The sequence below is a fragment of the Mus caroli genome, chromosome 13 (genome assembly GCF_900094665.2).
Source record: "Mus caroli chromosome 13, CAROLI_EIJ_v1.1, whole genome shotgun sequence".
Classification (NCBI taxonomy): Eukaryota; Metazoa; Chordata; class Mammalia; order Rodentia; family Muridae; genus Mus; species Mus caroli.
The window spans coordinates 38,881,397-38,890,731 of NC_034582.1; the positions used below are offsets into that span (position 1 = coordinate 38,881,397).

The 9,335-nt window shown below is 42.5% G+C and overlaps 1 protein-coding gene across 1 annotated transcript in view; it reads left to right on the forward strand.

Moving 5' to 3' along the window:
* Positions 1 to 829: 829 nt before the first annotated feature.
* Rnf182 (ring finger protein 182) overlaps positions 830 to 9,335 on the forward strand; it is a 50,294-nt gene continuing 41,788 nt past the window's right edge. The window contains exon 1 of the mRNA XM_021181096.1: positions 830 to 917. The gene's annotated coding sequence lies outside the window, so the exon portion shown is untranslated. The remainder of the gene's footprint in view (positions 918 to 9,335) is intronic.

The following is a 9,335-nucleotide window of genomic DNA, read 5'->3' on the forward strand; positions in this document are numbered from 1 at the left end:
TTTCCTAAGGGTCAAGGTCGGCAGTATGCAGCTAGACGGTGGCTCTGTCACTTGGTGCCCATGGTGGATGCTTAGCCCTTGTAATCCGTCCCTAAGCAGTGTGGCAGTGTTTCACATTCACACTGCAGCCTGTGTGTAAAAGTTGTGGTTTAACATCTTGTATTTATCATCAGAAGTCAAGGCCCCCTTTCCCTCCCACGGGAGCCCCTGGCAAGGCAGGTGCTTGGCTTGTTTGTGGGAAACCAGAAATGCAGCAGAGGCAAAGGTTGCGGTTGGTTGGTGGTGATTGTGGTGGTGGTGGTGGTGTCTGCTGCAGCAGCCGCAACAGGAGCACGGAGTACCAGTTGCTCAATAGTTTATCACTTTGTATTGCCCTTTCTTCTCCCTTAAGTGAATTTCCGTTTGGAGGGCAGGGCTTCATAAAAGAAAGATGTGGTGGTGACGGGGACCTTAGGGCTTTGGAATGTCCAGAGTGAGAAAGCTAAGCAGAGCCTGCACTGCAATAAGATTTGGCTCTGGGCTTAGGGCTCTCTGGAGCCTTCCTGTCTCTGGCAAGGGACTCTGAGACTCGGGAGTGTCTACACTGGCAGTGGCTCCGGGTGTTTGGGGGTGGGGTCCTTGTCTCCTCCACACTACCCAACTGCTGAGAAGAAGGGCGTGGGTCTCAGGGCTGGCGGGGTCCCGGACCGTGGTGCCTTAGGGGTACAGGCTCTCGGCCGGCCCGGGCACTGGCGGTTGCCATGGTGACGTAGGGTCGGCTGTGCGCCGTAGAGACAAAGCGGCCCGCCCGCCCGCGGCTCCCGAGCTCCTCCTCCGCCGCGCCTCCCTCAATCCCTGGCGCCGCCGCCGGAGTGGCTCTCGGTCCTCCCATCGATCCTCCCGTCCGTCCTCCCGCGGCCCCCGCCGCCGCTGGTCAGGTAAGGCGCGCGCCAGTCCGCGCGGCCCCGGAAGGGTCCCCCGAGCGCGGGGTCCAGCCGCTGCGGGGTATGCACCGGATGCCCTGCGGGGCTACCCTGATGCCACCCACCGTCACGGCCTCCCGGAGCCCCGCGAGCCCAGCACCCGTAGCAAACTTCGGGCCGCGCTCCGGGCTGTGGAGCAGAGCCCTCGGCACCGCCTGATCTGTCCCGACCAAGTTGAGGGGCGGGCCGAGCCATACCCACCTGCCAGGTGTCTCTCTTTTTCCTTCCACCTCTCTCCTTCGCCTTTAGGAGGAAAAGAAGGAAACAAAATTACCCCAGGACTTTTGTGTTTCATGGTTAATTCCTTACAGAATAGGATAGGAGGTGTAAGGAGCAAATGAGAGGTTTCTTTCTTTCTTCTTCTTCTTTTTTTAAAATTTAACACAAATCTTTGAAAAGTCAGCTCCTTCTGACGCTTGTGGTCCACGCATTTAGAAGTGGTATCTGGAGTTCCTCTGGGTTTTGGATCTGAATCTGGAACTGCATGGTGGGAAAGAGTGCTCAGGCTCCTTTCTAGCCTTTCTAGAGCTGGACCAGTACCTTGTGGAGGAGATACTTGGCACAGACATCGTTGCTATTGTTTTGGGAAGATATTGTGTTCACGCTCTAGGCAAGTGGAAAATGCCTTATGTTTTTATGCAAGGGAGCCATCCAAAGCATCCTCGGAGGCAGGTGTCCAGGCGGTGTTTGCATCAGTGTTTACGCGTGCTGGCAAGGACTGAGATGCAGTTGCCAAGGGCATTGGGATACCTGATAGGGAACTGCTCAAGTTGTGGGTACCAGTCCCTTTCAGTGGCCACAAGCCAGCAGATCATTTCGTGATAGTTTGTTGCAGACACACAAAAAGAATTTTTTTAAATGTGATAGTGAAGACTTCTTTTGTGTGTGTGTGGGGGGGGGGGAGTATTAGAAATGATAGGTACTATTATGAGAGAAAGAAAACATGCTTTTCAGGGTTACAGGTGATCAGTTAAGGATATTATACATGTGCAGATGTTATTTAATTAATTGGGGACAGATGCTGTATTGATAACTGGAAAATTACCCGCCTGATTAAGTTGTATAACTCAACTTAGAAAAATCATGTTTAAGTAGGTTAGAGAACGTTTTATGGAATGAAAGGAAGTCTATTTTGTTTTTGTTAGCTCATATTATAGTTAATGAAACAGTAATACTGATTATTTTGAGTTGTGGTTAACTTGATTAGAATTCTGGGTATTGTAGCTACAGGAGGTGCCATCCCAGAGTGATTATTTAATATCCCCCACCCCCCTTGGGATTCCAACACCTGTTAGCTTGCTGATTGCTGGGTTCCTAAGCTTGTTCTCATGTGCCAACAATTTTGAGTAATGCCACTTCATTATAAGCCTGTATTGGAAACTAAAGGATTTACACTGCAGTCATTTTCAGATTATTTCCACAATTGTTTTGAAAGCGAGTTTTTAACCTGCTGAGCGGCTCACAGATGCTGTGCTAAATACTCTTTGATGAAGGCAATGAAACACTAGCCTGATTCGAATGAAGTAGAGTGGGGTGGAGAAGAGAAGCAGAGGAGGAGAATCATCATCAGCCTTTTCTCATTTCAGCCCGAGAGGCAGTCAGACCATCAAAAACCCGAAGGCGCATCACATAGTCACAGAATGTAGTTTGCTTGGTACTAAAAATACAATTTGAGTTCTTTCTAAGGTACCAGGAGTGCAGCTTTATTTAGCTCGTTGTCAGCAATCCTAACATTCAAGTACAAGGACTCTGTACGTGTAGCTATATGAAACCCACACTGGGAATTCTAGCCTGGGCAGTTGTGGCTCACAATTAGAGTGTTGAAGCATAGAGCTGCTTAGTGTTACGATGGCAAGATAAGGGCTCCTGTTTGCAGGTACAAGATTCAATAGTTTGGCGTCTTCAAACAGCACCATTTTCTTTTTCTTCCTTCCAAAATAAAACAAGTAAACAGAAATAAACAGCTACAGATAGAATGCACTGACTGCTTAACTGTATTAGGTGGCTTACAGAAACGTGGTCTCACTATTACATATATCACTGGCTTCCTGGACTCTGAGTTACCACCAGGGCTAAAGCCACCATGGGTAAGGGGACAGCTGTACTATTGTAGTAGGAAATGCAAAAAACATACCTTAGGGACTTGGAACTTGACTCAGATCAGCCACTTGGGGGAAGCAAGTATGCCCTTAGGTGTGAAAGAATCGTCACGTCTCTCCAAGATTCTCAAGGGTGCCCGTCTTTTTATTGCAGATCCTGGTTTAACAGTCTGAATTTTACAAAGAAAAACTGGCCTTAGTTTTTGGTGTAAGTTGTAAAACACAGTCAGGTAAATGATGGTATGGTTGGCCCACCTGGGATTTCTGTTCTTCATGTGTATCAAATATATTCAAAGACACCAAAGCAAGCCAAGGAATTTTAACTTTAAATTGTTGTTACTTTCGTGCTGTTGAGTGTCAGTTGTCTGTAACCTTAAAGCCTGCCTGGCAGCCTACAGCCACTTAGCCTCCCTCCGTTTCCTGTTTCTGGGCCATCATTCTCTTGCAATTTCTGGTTGCACTGTGATAGCACAATTGCATCCAGTGCAATGTGTGGTAGCATTTATAAAATCACATTGCTGAAGGACGATGGGTTCTTAATGACTTCATTACCCAGACACTTAGGCTTCGATATGTGGCTGGAGAGAAGGCGACCCTGAGACCTCGAGGCGAGATGCTATAAATATAAGGTATCATTTCCTGACCTGCTGAGCACGGCGGGTATTGATCATAGCTGCTGTGCAGAGAACAGGTGGAAAGAGACTGGCCATGGTGACAGGAAGGGGTATTTGGTGGCATAGATTATTAGTAATGACTGATTAGGTAGAAAAACGATTGTGGGTATATTCCAGTTTTGCACTTGAAGTGATGGAAAGATACAATTTAAAGCCATACTGCAAACTCTTAAGTGCTGGGTGGAAAATGTGTATGTTTATATTTTTGAGATAGAAGTGTAGTTCAAAGAAAATGACTGTTTTCTCTTATTTTCTAGCTACATGTAGCACTTAGTATAGATTCAGACACAGTTAACAAATGTGGACCAAGGAACTTCTTATTGATGAAACTATTAGAGCTCTTTGGTTGAAGAATATTCATTTTACACATCCTCTGATTATTTCTTTGATTTTATGTTTTTTGGGTTACCATGTTGCCACAGTCTACTCCTATGGTTTACTGTGCTGCCCTGGTTATTTTTGTTTGTTTGTTTGTTTTAGGGGAAAAGTTACCACTTAACTCCATACTGATTTTTAAAAAGCCATTTATACACTCAGAACTTCTTTTTAAAATGTGGCTTGGCTAATTTGTAGTTCAACCAGAAAAATGTTGGAACTCAGCGCGTGATGGTGCGCATTAATGAGAAACTCCATCACAAGCCTTATTCTTCATTTTGGATGTCTGCCGTGGTGCTGTGGTGGACAGAAGCATTTGGGCTTCTGTTGGTGTACTTCTGTCACACACATCCTCGAGTGTCTTATACTAGGTTTCCCCTTCTTCCCTTAAACTCAGTCAAAGGTGAACTGGGCCCAGGAACTGAGTGGTGAGTGTCTAGTGGGTGAGAAGGAGGTCCACTCACAGCAGGGGCCCTTTGGGCACAGTGTTCAGGCAGCAGGAAGGAAAGACTCTGGTGCCTCTAAACACCATTGTAATACTTCATGGTTCAGATTCCCTGGCAATTAACCAAGGTCATTTTCCTAGGATTTCTGAGGTTAGACACTCTCACACCAGGGGTGCTGGTCCTGGTGGCTGAGACCCACTTTCCCACTCTGACTAAAATATGCATTTGGCATATGTGCACTTTGAACATTGCAAACAACACATTTTTTCAGAAAACACATTTTTTCCCCCTCCTCACATAGGCTATGGAATCCACTTCTTGCTCAGGAATGCAAGTTAGATGTTCAAGATCACAGTGAATCTAAAACGCTGTGCTGGTCTGGAGTGCTGGGTACATTTGAAAGGGCTGAGCTCGGAGTACTGGCCACTCATCAGCTGTCTTCCTAATGTTTAACTTTAGTCATTCAAGCCAAACATGGCCCTTTCTACAGCTTGATCTCAATGTGGAGCGTCAGATAGAGTTCCATTGAAGAATAGATATTTACTCAAGCTCTTGAATTAAAAATCGATTGGGAAAGGGCTTCTCTGTGATTTTTATCTGGCATTTTCTCTGGTTATATATCGATTTTCTAAGCCCCTGTTTGAATTTGGTCATTTGGATTTCCATCTGTGTTTTTTAAAAATCAGCCAGTTAATCAATCAATCTACCAGCCAGTCAATCAATACCAGCCAGTATGCCTGGCACTGTGCTAAGTAGGTTACAAATATGGGCTCATTTTTTATGCATGAACCTTAGGTGACAGGTGTAGGTCATTGTCCTTACTTTATGAATGTTGACACTGATGGTTCTCGTTCTTAGGAAGTTGACAATGTGTTTTTGTTTGTTTGATTTTTTTTCAAACATAGCCTGTAAAGTTCTTAAAGGACAGAGGCAGGCAGAGAGTGCTGTTGAAAGAGAAAGAGAGTAAGAAAGAAGTACCATGGAGTCCCTAGGACAAGTCAGAGACAGCCCAGGAAAGAATAATTATCCAAAGTGAGGCCCCTTCATGAGACAGTGAGAATAACAGACATCTCTGTGGCATATTTGCATGAATTCAGCCAAGCTAACACCAGGGGAAATACATGTTCTTATAGCATATGAATTCACATAATAAATGAAACATCAAACCCTTTCAGAAGTTCTTCTTTTAATTAATTAATGTGTTCTAGAGTCTATGAAGAGAATACTAATAGAGCCGAGTGTGGTGACATATGCCTGTAATCCCAGCACTAAGGAGACTGAGTTTGAGGTAAATGTCAGATTCATGGTAAACTTATAAGTGGTCTAGCCTGGGCTACAGCGTGAGCCCTCGTTTCCTTAACAACTTTACAGGATGTGTTTGAAAAAACAAAAAACAAAAACAAAACAAACAAACAAACAAACAAACCTTGTCAACTTACTAAGAACAAGAACTGGGCATGACATATGCCCAGTACCAAATACAAGGTGGGCAGAAGTCTGCTCTCCTTAATTAGGGTCTTCAAAGTCTTTGCCTGTCATTTAAACTTAATGATGTTACAGTACAGTTCCAGTGTCAGCGTTGTCCTAAGGCTAGAAGGAACTGGCTGAGGTCCCGTGTAGTATTAGCTCAGCTTCCTATGTCACGAGGACATTATAATATTTGAAGTTTTAATTATTTGAATTATATCACTAGAAATCAAATATTACAATTCCATCTTCAACTTATTTGGCTTCGGAGGCCCATGCCTGAAAAGATTGTAGGTAAAAGAAAGATAACAGTAGCTGGCTTAGTTTTATGGCACCAGTTGTTACTAAGCTTTTGATCTTCTTTTAGTCAAAGAGAACAGAAAGTGGATCTTTCACAATTTACCCTTGTCTTTCGAATGTTCATGCTTTATCCACTGCCTCCTATCTACTCCCCAGCCCAATACCCATGTTCTCTTGTTCTCAATAGAAGAATGATTAAGAGTTCCAAATTCAGGGGCCTTTATTCTGTAAACTATATACAAAGTAGGATTAAATAAGAGACAGGTATCTATAAAAGCAGCAATCACCCATAGTTTTATAGTTTCTTTTAAAAATACTGCCTTGGCTTTTATTTATTGAGTATTTATTTGGTGCCAGGAACCCCACTAAGCATGCTATATAAGCTCTCTCTTCTCATCTCTACTTCTTGTCTCCTTAACTATTGCACTGCTCACAGTTTATCCAACATGAAGTTGGTACATGGAGGAAACATGATGTGTGTGGCTAACTCTCCATCTGACGATAACTAGGATGGCTTTGTTAACTACCAGCAGCCTGAAAATGTCTTCCTGCTGCAGAGAAGGTACAGTGAAATCTTGCTTATGTATACTCTGGAAAGAGCTGGCACTCAGGGCAGCTTAGTGGGAAGACTGGAAATCGCAGGCACACTCACCTCAGCTTAGGAGGCGACACCTCAGGAGGTAGACAAGAGAGGAGCATCATTGCTAAGATGGCTACAGATGACAGATAGGCTCTAGGAGCAGAAGGAGGGAGAAGACTTGCCATAAAATACATCTTGAATTAAAAGCAAAATTAAGTAGAGTGACTGTTTATCCTCTGAGTGGGTCCTAGATTGGGATTTTGGAAAGGGCACAGAATGAAAGGAGAAAAGAAAAGAAAAGAAAAAAAGAAAAGAAAAGGAGAGAAGAGAAGAGAAAACTGGGGCTAGAGAGATGGCTCAGTGGTTGAGAGCACTGGCTGCTCTTGCAGAGGACTGGGTTTGGTTCCCAGCATCCACGTGGTGACTCATGACTACCTATAACTCCAGTTCCTGAGGATCTGATGCCCTCTTCTGACTCCATAAGCACTGGGCACCCATGTGGCATACAGACATACCTGCAGGCAAACACAAGATAAGACAAATAAATCTAAATAATTATAAAAGAAAATAGATGATGACCACTCTGTAACAGTTGGGCACTCCCGGCTGGGATCTGCTCAAGGGTGCTCAGAGTGTCACACTCACTCAGAATGTCACACTCACTCAGAATGTCACACTCACTCAGAATGTCACACTCACTCACAGTGACACACTCAGTGCTATGCTGAGGAAGTTCTTTGCTTTAGGATGTTGAAGGTCAGAGTTGAAGCTAGGAATCTTAAAAAAACAGTTTCTGTCTGGGTCATTCCAGTACACAGTGGGGTTTTCTTGGAATTCCTCAAGGATAGGTTATAATTATGGAGAAAAAGAGGAACCAGAAATTTGGTTACACTCTTAACTGCTTATTAAAACTCATTGTTTTTCCCATTCTCAAGAGCATTCAGAGAAGATGGCTTGGGTTTGAATCCTGCCTGTGCCATCTTTGTGGCTTCATGATCTTGGGAGAAGCTCATTCATTTCTTTCTTTTTTTTTTCATTGTTTTATTTTTTACTTTTAAAAACATATATAAGAAATAAAAGTAATAAACCAAATACATGGACAAAAAATACAAGAATCATATGATCATCTCAATGGGAAGCAAAAAAAGAAAAAGAAAAGGTCTTTGATAGGATTCAACATGCATTCTTAATAAAAGCCCTAGAACAAGTAGGACTATAGGAAACATATTCCAACATAATAAAGGTTATGTATGACAGAGCCATGGCCAATATCATCCTAAATGAATAAAACCATTAATAAGCCCCATTAACATCAGGAATGGGAGAGGCCTGCCCACTATCCCTACTGCTCATCCATAATGTGATTGAAGCAATAAGGCAAGAGAAGGGATACAAATGGGGAAATATTAAGTCAAATTATTTTCATTTGAAGATTATGCTATCTTATACCCAATGTTCCCAAAATTTGACTAGAAAAATTGTAGAAATTATTAATAATTTCAGCAAAGTATTATGATACACATAATTGACTTACAAAATTTACCAGTCTTAATACACATGCGTAACAAGCCTGCTGAGAAAGAGATCATGGACAAGCTCCTCTGCCCAGTCTCTCAAATAAAATAAAATACTTAGAATATATATAACAAAAGAGGTAAAAAACCTCTACTATGAAAACTAAATGTGTGAAGAAAGAGATTAAGAAACATACTAGAATTTGAAGACCTCCTAAGCATATAGCTTGGTAGAATTAACATTGTGAAAGAAGAATTTCCTACCAAAACAATTTACTGATTCAATGCAATCACAACATCCTCATCTCATTCTTCACATAAATAGAAAGAAAATCCTTAATTTTATATGGAACAACAAAGACCCAGAATAGCCAATTAGTCCTAGATAAGTGTTTGTTTCTATGCATTTTGCTCATTTTAAGTGCTAAGTGCATCTGCCTATGACCCCAACTTTTATACATCTGTTTCTATTGAGTCAATTTTGTTCGATATTAGAATGGCTACTCCAGCTTGTTTCTTGGGACCATTTGCTTGGAAAATTGTTTTCCAACATTTTACTCTGATATAGTGTCTGTCTTTGTCACAGAGGTGCGTTTTCTGTATGCAACAAAATGCTGGGTCCTGTTTACCTATCCAGTTTGTTAGTCTGTGTCTTTTTATTGATGAATTGAGTCCATTGATGTTAAGAGATATTAAGGAAAAGTGATTGTTACTTCCTGTTATTTTTGTTGTTAGAGGTGGAATTATGTTTCTGTGGCTGTCTTTTTGGGGTTTGTTGAAAGATTACTTTCTTGCTTTTTCTAGGGTGCAGCTTCCCTTCTTGTGTTGGTGTCTTCTATCTTTTATCCTTTGTAGGGCTGGATTTGTGGAAAGATACTGTGTAAATTTGGCTTTGTCATGGAATATCTTGTTTTCTCC